Source organism: Ixodes scapularis, unplaced genomic scaffold, assembly GCF_016920785.2.
Source record: "Ixodes scapularis isolate PalLabHiFi unplaced genomic scaffold, ASM1692078v2 PGA_scaffold3__209_contigs__length_174095766, whole genome shotgun sequence".
NCBI classification, from domain to species: domain Eukaryota; kingdom Metazoa; phylum Arthropoda; class Arachnida; order Ixodida; family Ixodidae; genus Ixodes; species Ixodes scapularis.
Genome location: NW_024609868.1, coordinates 71,216,691 through 71,233,260, shown reverse-complemented (window position 1 = coordinate 71,233,260; position 16,570 = coordinate 71,216,691). Strand labels below are relative to the sequence as shown.

Sequence of the window (16,570 nt, the reverse complement as noted above, 5' to 3'; positions counted from 1 at the left end):
TGCCTCTTTAGAAAGTGGGAATTTGCGACTTTCCAGAGAAGCGTCCGGTGCCTCAGCGGTCAGAAAGGCTGTGTACGGGTGCAAACCTGGTGTATTCAACGGGCATCACACGGCAGCTCTTAGACAGCTTCAGGTAGGTACAGCGACCGTCCTTAAAAAGGGTAGCGAATGGATTTGGGATTTTCGCGTTGGAATCTCCGACGCAGATTATCAACTGCTCACAGTAAAGAAAATGTAAAGTGTTTGTTAATTTAACATATACTTAGATGAACTCGACTTGATAGCACCAGTGAGAAGATGTTAGAGAGTTATTCCTTACTGACAGCCTCTTCTTTTGCGATATTACATTTTCTGGGCAATAACCGAGTTCCTAATGGATTCCAAAGGCTAGAAAATGATGCGCAAAAAACTAAGCCAAGCTGACACAGAAATCAAATTATGCGAACATCGTTCCGTGCTATTTTCAAGAATTGAAGTGTGTTTACTTGACGAAAAAACCTTAATATGGTTTTGCTAAAAAAAGAAATATATATATATATATTTGAGACATCTGTGGATAAACATTGATTGAAGGATAGTCTCTCAAAAATTATCTATATAATATTTTTCATGTCTCCAGTTTTGTGCGATTTCTGGGGAGTTTTTTGCGCATTTGTTCCAGCCTTTTAGCCGGGATGTACGACAACCTGGTTACATGAACGGGCGAAATGGCATGCAAATCGTTCATTGTTCAGCCACATAATTTACGAGGGTAAATAGTTCACACTCTACTCGCGGGATAGTAAACTATTAGAGAATGTTACCACAAAAAACGGGGCTAGTTTACGCGTCAAAAACCTACCGCACATGACGACCTTCTGTTCGGATAGTGAGAACACTGCTGTCGTTAATTTTTTTTTTTTTTTGTATTCGGCCTGAGAGGGCATAAACATATGGTGAATATTAAATAACTTACCATCAATATAAGCGCTTCACATGCTACAGGTTTTCGCCGTGTCGCCTTTTAAACATCTTGGCGTGGCATCGGCAGCGAAAACATTTCGCCTCCTGAGTCCTTGACTTGGTGCAAATTTTTAAGTAGAGCTACTAAATAATTTCCGATTTAGGGTCTCTTAAGTCGCCTTGGTACTGAAAAAGATCCTTATCAGTTATCTCAAGTTTGATCCGAAATCTTAGAAAACGGTTTCCTATCATCCAGAAATGTTACAACAGTTCGCGACAGAGTAAAACTATTTCCCCCGAACATTTCAAAGCTGTAACGATCGCCACTTGCGCCCGCTCTTCGACTAAGCACCGAAATAGCAGCGTCCACGAGAAAACTAGAGAAATGGAGTGCCGCTAGTCTAAGCGCCCCTTATCCAATGACTCTACCGTCGACTATCCACTCCTGAATTTGACTAGGCTTTGCTGGATACAACTCTCTCCCCTCAGACGACGTTGGTCGCAACCGGTATGTGTATCCTTTATCACGAACCCCATGCAACCGGCGATGTAACTTAGTTGTAAAAGTGACAGAACATCTGTACGATCGGAACTCATTTCGAATTCAAAGATGTCATGACCGTTGCCAACTGCGCTGCTTGTGTGGATGACACCAGCTGGTGACGCGGATTTGCCATTTTTGAGCGCTGGCCTCTGACTTTGTAGATTTATTGAGTTAATCGCTGTCGAAAGCACTGTTGCCACTATCAAGCTCTCTCCATTCTGCAAAATGGTTGGCCACTGGAAATCCCGGTTACAAGGGCACACAATGACTTTGTTGGCGAAAAATAATCCCTATGTTGAGATGGATACGCATCCCTCTTTTATTCTTCTTTACCTCAAGAGAAGCGATAGGGTGAAGATTGTTATCCCTAATATAAAACATAACAATATTCTCTGAACCCAATCTTTTCCTCTTATAAAAATATTTATATTGAAGCCAACATCACACACAAATGCATTAAAAGTAGAACTGTGAGATTGATCGATTAATCTACAGATTAATCAATTAATGCTTTGCTTTAACAGCGATTATTTTTTAAAAAAAATTGGTTAATCATCTGAGGTTAACACCGGGTAAATCAAAACAAAAACTAAAAACAAACTTTACTTCTACTTTTTTTTTTTTTTTACCGCCGTGTTCTTTATTGCCGTGCTATTGACCGAACGGAAAAGCCTGTCTGTGTCCCTCTATCGTTACACAGCCGACGGGACGAACAGCGAACTCCAGCGGCAATTGCAGGGCTTCCTCGGTTCTGAACTATTGTAGGTTGCGAAAGAATAATGTCTCTCTGGTTCAACGTCTCTAAAGCACCTGCCTGTGCAGCAAGGATTACTCTGAAGAAGCAGGAAATTTGCTCAAGCGGAGAATACCAGAAAACTCTTTCTTGTATGCCTTCGCCAGTGGAATAACAATCTGAGCTCTTTCGAGTGTACTCAACTGCACACGTTTATCTCCAGCTGAAAATGCTTCCTTTGGCGTTTATCGCGGGGAAAAAAGTGTACAGGAAAATATGTGCTCTTGCGCTTTTGACGCAATTATGCCAGGAAATTAGGGAGTTGTAGTAGATCGTTTTTCTCCTCCACTACGGTATCCGTAAAAGAAATGCAGCAGCTGCGCATGCGCGCCGGCAGCCTTGTCTGCATAGTTTAAGGTCTTGGGGCGGATTACAGAGCATTATTCGGGTCCCTAGCGGGCTGCGGAAACGCTCTACTACAACTCCCTATTAACGCGGCCGATTTATCTTCTCTTTAATCTTATATTCGCATATGTCCTGGCCTCATTATAAGGGTGCTACGACTGCTGCCATCTGCACATGAACAGAGCACGTACAATGAGAAGTTTGCAAAACATGTATCTTCTCAAGCTCTCTACACGTGCTTGGGTCACATAAGCCAGCGTTCAGGACACCAAGCTTAAAACTATGTCAACACATCTTTTTTTTTTTTTTTAACTTACAACGCAGTTTTCACGAGCAATTTCCAGAGTTCTTCATCTCCGTTGCTGAGAAAAGCGATTAAAACACGCGCGCTATTGGTACGGCGCGTTGAAAATGATGTTCAAATGGAGCAGGGCGTCTCTTTTTTATGTCCGGCTTCTAGAACACGCCAGGTGCCATCCGTCATGCTCTTGCTGTTCCTCCAAGCCTGAGGCTCGAGCGACGCACGAGGGATATTGAAGGCAAGATGCTCGCGCTGGGGGTTGGAGAACTGAAAGAACAATCTGATTCATTTTTATTATTATTATTTGTCAAGTACGATATGTACAGCTCTTCATGGGAATGGCGTAATGACGACTCCGTAAAAAACGCTTTCCAACCCTCTTTCTCAACTTAAAATTGCAAAAATATTTGTTTTTCAGTCACGAGTAGAAGAAGCATAATTGCAATTTGGACAGCGGTATGAGCGCGTCACACGTTGATGTCGCAGCTTCTTGCACATATGAAAATATGCACTTCTATATAACGATGTTAATTTGTACCTGCACGAAAACTGCACAACAACTCAAGATTCAGACATGACGCTTTAATTGTTGGTCGACAAAGCATCCGTGAAAAAACGGTTAAAGTACAGGCGAGCTGGTGAATATTTACCATGATGGAACTTAACCCGAGACTGGGGTAGAAACAGAAACTTAAAAGTAGAAGGGACAGAGGCAAGTGAAGAAGAGAACGTGATGGCAGCCTGAGGAAGCGCACTGATCGCTCGAGTGCGTGTGCCACAAAAAGTGACTTGAAAAGCTTCGCGCTTGCGTTCACATAATTTCATATAGCCGGTTGCAAGCTAAGAAAAAACCGGAAATGCCTCTCAGAGGAAAATGTAATCCTACGCCGAGAAACGCCAGCCAATTGTTTTCATGACGTCACGATTCTGTGGACCAATCGCGATCCTTTTGAAAAAAAAAAAAGCTCAACATGGCTGCTGGCCTTAGCAACGCGATGCTATAGTGTCTCGTGACAATTATTCTGCTTTTTTGCACCGTGTTTTACGTGCCCGAGGTTACGCCACGAAATCTTGATGGTATCGGCTTGCGTTTGCAGCAGTTTTTGCGCGACAACGTGAGAATCCAGCGACGCTATCGCCAACAAAAATTTCGAAGCGGGCGCGAGGCTTAGCACTGCTGAGAGGTATGTTAGACGGTATGTTAGACAGTATCTTGGACAGAAAATGAATTGTGAAGACGGTACGTTGGACATGACTTTCTTTCTTTCTCTACTAAACAGCTATTTCGTTGACAAAAACGTATTCTAACTTATTTAAATGTCCTGAATGAATTAAATAAATATTGTAGTAGTTTAAGACAGGTTTCCTGGAGGAAGAAAAAGCAACGTTGCTAGCGAACTACTTTCTCGACGGCGGAGGCACTTCAGATGGGCGCAATGCGCTTGTGGGTGGAGCTAAAAGATTGTTCTTAGGTTGCATCCGACTATAGTGTGCTATACACCTTTCCATAATGTCGCATGAGAGCGCGTTCATTCCTGAGTTTGTGTGCTGTGCACGCGCATTTTCTGGTTGGCCGCAATGGCGAGCGAGCGCTGGCTGGACTGTGATTCAGCACGTGTGGACTGCGATTTCTGTAAGCGGTGGAAACGTGCATATAGGTGCGAAGGCAGTAGGGCCTATAGACCTTTAAACAAAAGCGTGTGGCCGGTGCCCGTTTGAGTGCTCGGGCCTATGGCGCGTGATTTGCTCGCTCTCCGAAGGGACGAATACGCAACGCATGTGCTGGGCTGTGAAGATCGCACGCTGGACTGTGACTTTGTAAACATTGGAAAGGTCTATGGATCCCTTTTGAAATTCTCGTGCCGATTACCAGAAGGTCGGGACCACTGTATAACGGCGGAACAACTGCGTCGAGGACATGCAGGTCATTCTATAAAATAGTGAACGTCGGAGCGCGGAATACGGGCCGACGAGCCAATCAAACAGCGTCGAAAATGCAACGTCACTGCACTCATCAACTTTTTCTGTGGTGTGTTTTTTCCAGTGGGCCGTTACGTTGAGGTATTAGTCCGCGATTGTGCAGGCATTCCATGGCTGCCAACAGAGGGCAGTATTTCGAAAGGGGTCTATAGACCTTCGCAAAAATCGCCAGCTGCGTGCTACCATCTTTGTCTGCCGGGTTGTGAAACGCCTTCTGAGCATTTGCTGTAGATCCGCTGTGCGGTATATCGGACGCTGCTCATGCGTCCACAGTGATAAGCGACGAAAAAGTCTGTACGGGTGATAAGCGAAGAAAAAGTCTGTAGGCACGTTGCTCTGGTCTAGGGGGCGCAAGCGCGTCCTTCAGACGCGACCATGTAACGCTTGCATTGACCATAAAGCGAAACTGCACGGTTCGATCACGCGCACGTCAGGGTCGTTTACGAGCGTGCGTCGGCGTTTGTCTACGCGCGGTAAGGGAGCGTATAAAAGAATTAAACAAAACGTTTAAAGAAACAATAGATAAATGAGGCTAGCGCTTTCAGTGTCTTACCAAAACCATGTTTTATTTTTTTGTTCTTGGTATTTTTTGTTTAAGCTTAGATTTACAAATGAAGTTTTGGCAGCTTGGCGCGCGCGAGATATGTGAGAAGGCGTAATGGCACATAACCGTCACGCGGCCAAAAAATATTTGATTTCGCTCGCCAGAGCCGTTGCTCAAACTTGTGAACTACAGGCCCAGATGTCGCTGCCGTGCCCCACGCTTTTTTGCATCACCAACAACAAAAATTATTAAAAAAAAAGAAGAAATCAATAAAACGGTTGACTCCGAAGCTGGCACATCAGGTATAATGAAAAGACCCCATTGGGGGACGCGCTCGTAAAGGAGTAGTCACACGGGGGCTGCTTTTCGCGGAGGGATGTGCGTGACGTCAGTGATCGGCGGAACCAGCGGGACTCCTTCCCCGACTCGAAGCATTCACACGAACGGCGGGGAGGCGAGAGGAACGTGACTGTTATCAGACGCATTTAGCGGTCGCATTCTCGTCAACGGGGCACGGTGCGCGCTGACAAGAGTATACGCAAATGGCGGCGTTCACGGAATCGTATGAAACGGCGATACGCGATTATGGCAGTATAGCGTTGTTAGATGCACAAGACGACGAACTGTGTTTCCTGCTAAAAGAAATAAGATGCTTCTTGAAGCATCTTATTTCTGCCGCACAAAGAACGTGAGATCCAAAACCCGTTGTATGAGGAGCGGCTCGAGGACGGCATTCGTTGATGACTATCGAAGACTTTCAGGTGACTCGGATGACGTGCGCGAGAGCACAAGCTAGAAGCTAGGCGGTCCCGATGTCACCATCGGTATCCCGCTAAGCAAACTCTGAAAAGTTTTCAGACGCGCCTACAAAATACCTCGAATTGCGAAGAGACCCCACGCCAAGGCGGGGACTGTTTGTGCAGCCCAAGCAAAAGCCCCCCCTCCCCCTGGGTTGTCTACGTCAGCGCGGCTCCGAGCAAAGGCGCGACGTTGTTGCCACGTGATGTGCATGACGGGCAACAAAGGGAGAGATTTCTCCCCCGTGTGACGCGACCATTTAATGCGTTCGATCATGCACAAGCCACGGGCGTTTTACCAGCGTGTGTCAACATCTGTCTACGCGCGGCAACAAAGCCTCCGAAGGAACTACAAAAAAAGTTTAAATAAACAAACAAATTCTGCTCGCGCTTTCAGTGTCCGATCAGAACGATAAGAATGCTTTTCTTGTAGCTTTTCTCGTTCCCGTTATTTTGTTTCACAAATTTACATGCACCAATGAAAGTCTATATCTTAGCGAGCGCGAGCAACGTCAAGAAATCTAATGGCTGACAATCGGAACGCGATCGAGAAATATTCGACTTTGCTCGTGAGAGGCGCTGTGCAAACTTGAGAGTTTCAGGCCTATTGTTCTTCTGTAAAGGTGCGACTTCTGGAAAGACTCACAAAGGAAGCCGACGTTTCACAAAAAGACATATAGGCCATTCTATACGCAGACGACGCGAGCTAATGGGACCAATGAAGTGGCGTCGAAAGCGCAGGTTACTAGGCCTTCTCTGTATATGAATGGTTCAGCGATGGTAGGACACGTGCAGAGACATGACGAACACAATGATGGTGCGCTTTTGATGCTGTCTGATTGGTCCCATCAGTTCCTATGGCATCGACTGCGTCTGAACGGTTAAACTTGCGCTCTGCCGTCTTTGTTTACTGGGCTATAGAGAACAAGGGTGCGTGAGACTAATATTCATTTTGGTCCTTCTCATCGATCGCCTCTTTTCATACAGTATATCAGAATGATGTGGGTTCCACAAACGTAAAGAATGTGAGCTAAAAAAAAAAAAATTTCTCAATCGTTAAACTTTGTTTTTTTTTTTGTTTTTGCAACGGTTTTTTTTTTCTTGCAGGCACTCTGTACAGTGTTACGCGTGTAGCGGCTTGACGTCATTTGTACGCCCCACCCCACTTTTACGCACGCGTCAAAGAAGTCGAAAGCAAGTTCTGGTAGTAGGAACCATGCCAGTAAAGTTTGCCGTTATCTGAAGAGTTATGATCGCCGTAAGTTAAAGGAAACGATTCATGCAACTCCATTTAGATGAAATGATTCGAACACAGATGCAAAACGTATTTTAAGGATTACGAACCTTTTTTTTTTTTTTTACAAATTTCCGACATCGCACACCCATTACTGTGACCCATTTGGGGGGGGGGGGGGGGGGGGCATAGCAGTGCAGTATCTGCGTAAACCTAACCGTAAAGCCGGGGTCACACTGCATACGTTATACAAAAGACACTGCATACAGATTCGAACGGAGTCACCCGTGCTTCGAATGCCGCGTGGCAATCAGTCCAAGGAGAAACTCGGAACGCGGCATTCGAACCCCGAATATTGCGGTAACTCCTGTTTGCAGACTGTCGTTTGTAGGATGTATGAACAGTGTAAGCCCGGTTTAAAGGAATTGTCCGGTGATATCCGGAAGTTACAAAGTTTTTGCGCTGGTCGTGTATAGAGAGGCCCTAAAAATAGTTATATGTGATATATATTTCCTTAAAAGACGCCCCAATATTCGTTAAATTAATTAGGAGCATGAATACGAAACCTCACGCAAAATTTAGCAAGCATGACAGGTCATGTCGTGACGTCACATCAGGCATGGCAACGCCAGAGTTGCGCGCGTTGATTTATTCTCGGTTTTGATCAACATGGTTCATGGTGGGTACAAAGATTATCGTAGAACTATGAAGCTTCTCTCAATACCGTAAATCTCGTCTTTTTCTTAACGAGGTTATTTTACCGAGACAGCAGTCAAAAGCTGAGGTGGCTCTCTTTGCCTGCTGCTACGTCAGAGGTTCCGCTGTTGCCAACGATTTCTTCGCAGGTGCAATCTGAGCAGTTGAACTCTCTTTGAGATTCGAGTTTCTAGTGTGGCGGATGATTAAAAATTTTGATATTGCGCGGATGATATTCCTAAAAGTACTGAATATATTTTTTATTGTTTTCTGAAAAATAACATTTTACCGGACAATCCCTTTACAAATATATTCTTTTGCAAGAAAGCATTAAATTCTGCTACACACAAGCAAAAAATTAGGTGCCCATTTCCATAGCAAGTGGATCGTTGTCTTCAGTTGTGTTTTGACTGCGCGTGCACGTTCGAAGCTTACGTCGCGCCGAAGTGTTATTGCGTAGCTTCCTTCATACACAAAAAGACTAGCAGTTCGACGACAGAGCCATTAAGTGCCCGGGAGCAGATTTGGAGCGCGAGGATCTGGTAGCACAGAGCATCAAAGAGCCATTTCTCGGGGAACCCTTGACGTCAGCACACTGGTTTTGCAGCGGCGAGGGCCCGAAACACACTTGTTCGCTCGGGAGAAGTGTGTTGTGGTGTCTCGCCGCAGTGGGGCGCCACTCACGTGGCTCTCCCCTCATCCATTGGCTGCCGCTCCACCTTTTCCATTTCGGCCTCGAGCTCGCACGCGCACCCAAGGCATGACGGAAGGCAACGTGCGCGTGTTCGAGAAATCGGCATCACGGAGAGAAGCCCTCAGCTTCTTGTCCTGTCAGTGACCATATAGCAAGCGTGCGGCGGACGCGGGAAAATCCAAGGACCACCCAGGCGCTCTATATCATGTTTGCTCGTTCACTGTACGTGGATCGAAGAAAACGACAACAAAGACAGTCAGTAAAGTCTTTAAGTAATTCCTAAATTATTTGTCAAAGGCACATTAGCCACTAATGTTACCAAGGCCCAACAAGAATAATTTATCCAGTGTGTAAAAAATGCAGTCTTAATGAGTGCGTCTCAATCGACTACATAGTATAGTAACCTGCACTTTGCGTGACTAGCGAGTCTATATTGAACCCGTAAATTCCCCAATATAGAGGGGTGCGAAAAAAATGTTGGAAACAACATAATTGAAAGGAGCAAAGCTTTGAATAACAATAATAAATTACGATCACTGCAGTGCACAGTGCAGTGCAGAGCGCAATGAAGACAAACCGCGTCGGTGTCCGGTTATTATGCGTGCATCATGAATGTGGCACTCCGGTTATTGTACATATACTTCAATTGAAAGTATGTGCCAAATAGTTCAAGTTCACGAAAATAAACAATAATACCCTGTTGTTACGGCAAACATGCCCTTCGCATCACCACCAGGAAACTCGCATCAAATCAGTCTTGCTCCTCGCGGTTATAATAAAGAACTAAACCGATTTATTTTTATACAATGTTGCTACAATAACTATAATTATTTTTATATATTCCGGTTAATTGCCCAGGGACGATTCACCACCTCGTTCGTCGCGTTAATTACGTCACACCGTAAAAGCCGAACTTGACAACTGGAAACTCAAACAAGCGGTATAAAACAAAAGCGGGTTTTGAGTTTATTAATATGTTTGACCTTGAAACGTAAGGGCTCATCGTTTTCTTTTTCTTTTTTTGTGATTTAATGTAAATTTTTTTTTCTTTATCTCCCTTCCTATCTCTGAACTTGTTAACAGTCGTTCTTGGAGAAACCAAATCGCCAACAAACGCCACATCAGTGATTCCATAAAAAAAAACAGTAATAGCTTAGCAAAATAAACATTGTGCACAGGCAGCTGGTCTACATCAACAAGAAGATCTGTTAGAAAGAAAAAATTGCCACTAAATGATCAATCCGTTAGATCACTGAATACAATTCGACAGAAATGATTACTGTACATTAAAACCTTCTAAGTGCAGTTTAATTCACAACTTCTTATTAATATAAACCCGTCATACTAGAACGAACGCAACTGATTAATTTAGTTAATGAGACTGCTGTATTTTTATGTGTTTTTTTTTGTGAATTGCTTGCGATAATTGAGTAATTTGCTTGTGTTTGTTTCTTTCCCACTTTAATTTGCTTGCAGAAGAAATTACGTAATCGACAAACAAAGTGGAACGTAAATAAAGAAACAAACAAAGAAACTTAACTTTCTGATTTGCTTAGAAGAGTTGTTCGTGTTCAACCTGCTTCGATAAATCTGTTTGGCATGGCGATTCTTTTATTTAAATACGAAACAAGGGCAAATAAAAAACACCAAATGATAATCAAACAGACAAAAAAAGTGTTTTGATAATAATTAATGGTGGAAAGGGTTGATTTAAATTATCGTAGCAAACCTAGTGTGATTTCCATCACGATATAAATCATGATTCTATTTGATTTTTATTCTCCACCGTGATGGAAGATCAGTTACAACCTTTGCAGATCGATTGTTCATCGAAGGCACAGGACGTTCATCACGCTGTTGTGGCTACATTAATGTTTGCCAATAAAATGCCAACCAACCAAACAAACTACGCATCGCAGAAAGTTCAACCTCCTCGAGAACATGAGGCTAGCAACGGTGATAGAACTCGAAGATATGAGAACATCAGGTTAAATGAGAAAGGTAATGAACAGATAAAAGAGAACAAACCAAATATATCTATGAGCCGACGTCCATCCATAGGCCTAATATTCTAAAAACATGACATTATGGCTGTCTGTAGCATTTATTTCAGTTCAAAAAGCTCGTCATCATGAAAGAAAACATCACTCTATTTCTGGCTGACAAGTGTTTTTCACAGAAAGAAATTTCGCATGAATCCAGAATGCACTTTCTTGCTTTCCCGATTTTAGGCTCAGGTAGACATCGGCTCAGAGAACGTTCGTCCTTGCCTTTTATCTTTTGATCCAAGTAACGTGATATTATCAAACTTTCGTGTTCTATCACCATAGCAAGCGTTTACTTCTCGCGGAATTTCGGTTTCCACTGATATGTGCTTTATCTACGCGAGGCAGAAAGCTCAGTACTCTTTTCTCATAAACACCCGGTACTACGGAGTTGAGAAGTCGCGCTTACCTGATAGACTTGACACGTTTGGAACGTATTCCACTTAACGAACGCGAGGACTTCTTATAAATGTAGTCACTGAAGGGACTACGAGGACGCTGCTGCTGAACATATTTCCAGACTGTTTTCGTTATATGGGAATAGTTGTCCCGACTAAAACATTTCGAAGATTCTTATACATTAATAAAACGGAAACCAATCCTTACGTTTTGTATAATTCGTTTAAATTTTAAATAAGACGATAGCTATATTTATTACCGCAAAAAAATTAAACGAGTTCGAGCAGATTTGGTTTGTCTACAGTCCTTCCACTTAACTTATTGCATTTCTTTGTTAACACGTTAAATTAACATATACACGAACGATACCTCGGAGAAGAAAAAAGAAATTGGAAACGTACCATCCGTTAAATCCATAATTCAATGATGCTACACATTCCGGCGGGTCTTCCTTGAGTATTTGAAAGGTTGCAAATCCAAAATTGCTTTAACATTAGATCAAGCGAGATAACCCGGTCAGCAACATGTGCGTGAGCGACCAGTCTATAGACACGAATGCTCCTAATATGCGAACTCGCATCGTGTAATTTCCGACGTAAACACGCAAAAATCTAAATCTCAAAAAATAAAAAAAATTGCCGAGAACGAGCATAAATCCGCGTAAAGAAGAAGAAAATTCCGCCAAACCCGAATATCTCACCTTGCCGCGTATCTCGAAGTATCCAGCGCTCCAGTGGATCAGTTCCGCGCGGGCGGCCGAATCACTCTCACAAACAAAAAAAGTAAGACGCACGCACACCCACACTCCAAATCAGGAGGAACACTCGGACGCAACAACAACAACAACAAAATCAGAAACAACAGTGTCGGATGATGGAGAAGAGGATGAAAACCGAGAGGAGCGCGACGAGCGATATCGTTCACGTTGCACTCGCCATCCGCCGATCCACCGATGGAGGGGAAGCGTTCGCGGCCGCGTCGCCGACGCGAGTGAGGCTTCGGCAACGAGCTCGGCCAAAGCACCGCCTCCGTCGGCCGCTCCCGAAGTGCACGAGGGAGGGCCCGCGGGGGGATGCTGGCACGCCCATCACACCGTTCACCCCCACACCGCCGAACTGGGTCCCGTTCTCTTCCGAGCTGCTGCCTGGTCCTAAATCCGACGGAGCAGCGGTGGTGCTGGCAGAGCTTCTTTTATATATATATATATATAGATTTTCTCTTAATGCTATTTGAGAAAAATAAAAGTTATTTGCTGTTTCGCGCGTACGAGCACACGCCGGGTTTTAAACGCGCGATCGAGGAGGAATGGTGCACTTGGGATGGTCTTTCCCGAGTTGGCTTGCAGCCGGGGTGGGCGAGATTTTGGTGTTTTTGCTCGCGCTAGTTTTGCGCTAACTAGTGTGGTGTTGTTTGCTGCTGAGGTTTTTGTTGTTCTTGTCTTTGTCAATGTTTTTTTTGTTTTGTTTTTTTTTGTCACTGTGGCAAAGCACACTGAGTATCGTAGAATTATGTGTAGGGCCCTTCAGACCACCGTTGCGACGTGTGGCTGTTTGCAAACGACAATAGACTCTTAGAAATATGAATGCGTCCGATTTCCCATAGATCACTCGGAGACCCTATCATAGTGACGAACGAAAAAAATAATAATATTAGCAAACCGTGAAAACAAAAAAAAAGTTTCGACGTGAAAATGAAGTCGGCAATGTGATCCAGTGCATTGCGTGCGCATATGAAACATCGCGGAATGCCCGGTCGATCATTGCCGATTTTAGTTTGTGTTGAAAGAGTGTTTGCGGCCTTGTCATTCATTGAGCTTCTTTCGTAGATCGTCATGATTGCATGTGTTAACGTTATATGGCAAGTAGATGCGTGACCTCTCTTCTTCTTTTTTCTAACTGTAGCATAAATGTTTGTCAGAAGTCAGCAAAACATCTCAAAACGCTGTGAAGAAAATTACACCAATTCCAGCGATCGCCAATGTTTACATCTACAGCTGCAAAAAGTTTATTTCACTTCTTTCAGGTGTACATTGTTTTTGTTTGGAAATTTGTGCAATAGATTACATTTGTAATAAGAAATTTCCCCTTTTTTAATGATTGACAAATTTGAAATTTTACCCACTTAACTTAGGATGTTATCTTTCTAAATTCAAAAGAGGTTTTCATTGCTGGTGATTGAAGCCAAAGACAAAGCATTCTGCTCTTCTTAAGTACTGTGCGTCGTGGCACAGTTCATTAACAGGATGACGTCAAGTGGAGCTGAAGTTTATTGCGCTAATCCTGCTATTTTAGTTATTTTGCGTCATCGAACAATTAAAAAAAAAACAATAAAGAAAAGCAGACGATGAATGGGCATACTCGCAGACATTTTACTGTTACGATCGTAGCGTTCAATGAAGACATCACAAAAGCACTATTGCCTTTAAGAACAGACGTGTTGTGAGTAAATGTGGCAGCTAAAATCTGCCGACCAAAGTGTGCCAAGGTCAAACGCAATTGATCTTTTTTTTTTTTTTTTTTGTCGCCTTCGCTTTTTTTTGACGTCGGTGTTTGTCAGATTTGACGTCACACTCCAGCTGCCAATGGTGTGCCTCTTGCCTGTCCATCTGTTCTGCCGCGCCCTCGTATTCTGAACTGTTAGAAAAGATACCGTTTGAAGAGGCCCTGCAATCATCTTTAAGCGTCTAACTTTTTTGCAGTTTCCACGTCTTTTGGGGTTCGGGCAAGCCAGCGGGCACGGAGAAAGTAACTCAATATCAGTTCGTCATATTTTAACCGGACGACGCGTTAACCTCCTCTGCCTGCGGGGGCGACCCGCGGTACCGAAAGCGCGCGATGCGTGAAGTCTTTGGTCCTGGCCTTACCCGGCCTGGTCAGAGCCGCTAAAAGCTTTTTTTCAGTCGAAATTCAAAATATAAGTGGCGCGAACCGTTTCAATTATTTATAAAAGTATATTTTGTTCAGTATTTTAGATCAAAAAAGAAACAAATGCATTTTATAAAGTACGGAAACAAGAAACGAACCGTCGACACACCCGCCACCGAGCGGGGGAAAAGGCGGCGCATCCTAGAAAGGGGTTGTGGGATCAGGCCAGTGTTCGACAAATACTCGATAAAAGTATTTAAGTGAATTTACTAAATACCTGCTTCATAAAGTACTTAAAATACTACTCAAGTTACTTTCACTGTAAAGTAGGTTGAGTAGGTTACAAATACTTAGAAATGTAATTCAATTACTCTTGAAGATACTTCCACATTGCTTAATTTGTACCGACGTCATTGACAACGACAATTATACAGCTGCGCAAATCTGGTTTACCAGGATGGTTTTTAGCACGGAACAAAACAAAACGGCAAAAAAGTAAGGTAATTTGATGCAGTTTAACTATAAGGAGCAGGAGAAAACTGATACATGTTACAAAATATTTCTGGGACAAAAAACAAACTAAAAACAGGTTGCTTCAGCTATGGTAACCCGCGCACCTTAGAGACATCCTTTAACCACAATCCATATTCCCTTTATGGGCAGTTCACTATAAACGAACTTGGGACACGGAAATGAGCGAATGAATAACAAAGAGAGCCCACATAATAGCCAAGGCACTGGTCGCACCTAAAGCCCCTCGATGTGTTTACGTGTCTTGCAAGTAGCGCCAAATGCGCGAGTGCACGAGGCCCATGTGTCGAGCGGCCCTTGGAAGCAAATGGCGGTGCAGCACTGAAATGAGCGGCCCTTGGAAGCAAATGGCGGCGGAGCACGCGCTCGCGGCACGTGTCTCGCGCGTTTCCACAACAATGGTTTGCGGTACTTGTAAAAAAAGCCTTCATCAAGGGCCTTTAGTCGCACCTTCTTCAAGTAGGTTGCTTTCAATAAGTCAACCAACGTTGGGCGACACTTTGATGGCCTTTTGAGAGGTCATCCTGCTCGAAGTTCGTTTCCTGTCCTCTTCTCTGCTTATCAAGGTTCGCTTACAAACAGTGTTCGCGAGAGCAATAAGTGCCAAACTAACGACAAAAAATATAAAGGAAAAAGGAGGTTGACATTTTACCGTAGAGGAATTAAATATGCAAGCAAAAAAAGCGTCTTCTTTTTGTGTTCAGTACTCATTTTCTTCTACTTGTTACTTTCTTGACACTTCAGTCTGCATTGTTGTCGTGTGTCGTTTCCCCTTCTCCGTTGCGCCTCAGTGTGGCAGTCTTTGCTTCTGTAAACACACCTCTTTTGCTTGAGGCGTTTTTTTGGGGAAACTCTACAAAACAAAAGCTGGCTTTGGGAAGGCGAAGGGAAAACCTTCATGGTACGAAATTTCTGGTGAAATATGACTCACAATCGTTTCAAAAGCGATGTTTTCGCGAGCTCAATCTAAGTCACCGTAACTTATCGGAGCTAGCAACAGGACTTGGTTGTTCGAATGTTCACGTTTGCTCGTGCCACGCCAGCGACACTTCATGCTTAAAAACTCGGAAAATTGCGGAATGTCAAAAATGTATTTGAGACAAGGAGTACAAGAGACTCAGAAATGTAATTAAAATAGAGTATAAAATAGTGTGGATCAAAAGTATTTGCAAGATATCAAGATTCTTCAAAAAGTATTTGAAATACAGTATCTTGAGTGGAGTATTTGAGATAGGAACAAGTCTGGATCAGGCACCGACGAGTGGCGAGCGTAGAAAGGTCCCGGATATACGCGGCGGCGTTGCTCTCGTATACGGGCTCGAGGATCTGACCGGTTCAGAGCATTCCGAAGGCTTTCGGCAAGCAGGTTTGACTTGCGATTTGGCCGTTTGGCGGTGTTGCAGCGCGAAGTAGCTCCCATTCTGAACTGATCTTTACCCCGTGTTTGCTGTTGGTCGTGGTAGTGCTTAATCGCGCAGCAAATGCAATGCGAGCCGCCCTGGCAGCCCGCTTCATACAGCCTATCTAGCACGTGGTTTAGTGGCGCCCTCTCGTGCCGTCGACACGGAGTGCGGCAGCCGTGAGCGCTCGCTGAGCTCATACCCCTCCTCTAGTTCACGGCCACTCAAGCCGCGACCAACGACGTCATGAAGGATGTTAATTTTTGCTTGTTTTTGTAATTTTAATTTGCCTTTAACTTTTAAAATAAAGCGAAATGCGAGAAAAGAAAAGTTTGATTAAGTTACTACGTTCAGTGCGCTCAGGTTCGGTGCAAATTAAAAACCAGCCAAGAAGTTGTTGCAGGGCCCCTTTAAGTATACGGTAGATATCCCTGCTAACGTTATTCCTACAACATGTTCCT

The 16,570-nt window shown here is 43.8% G+C and overlaps 1 protein-coding gene across 1 annotated transcript in view; it reads right to left on the bottom strand.

Annotated features, from left to right (window-relative positions):
- LOC120840826 (LIM/homeobox protein Lhx2) overlaps positions 1-12,289 on the bottom strand; it is a 76,776-nt gene extending 64,487 nt beyond the window's left edge. Inside the window, exon 1 of the mRNA XM_040211554.3 lies at positions 12,015-12,289. The gene's annotated coding sequence lies outside the window, so the exon portion shown is untranslated. The remainder of the gene's footprint in view (positions 1-12,014) is intronic.
- Between the last annotated feature and the right edge of the window lie 4,281 nt (positions 12,290-16,570).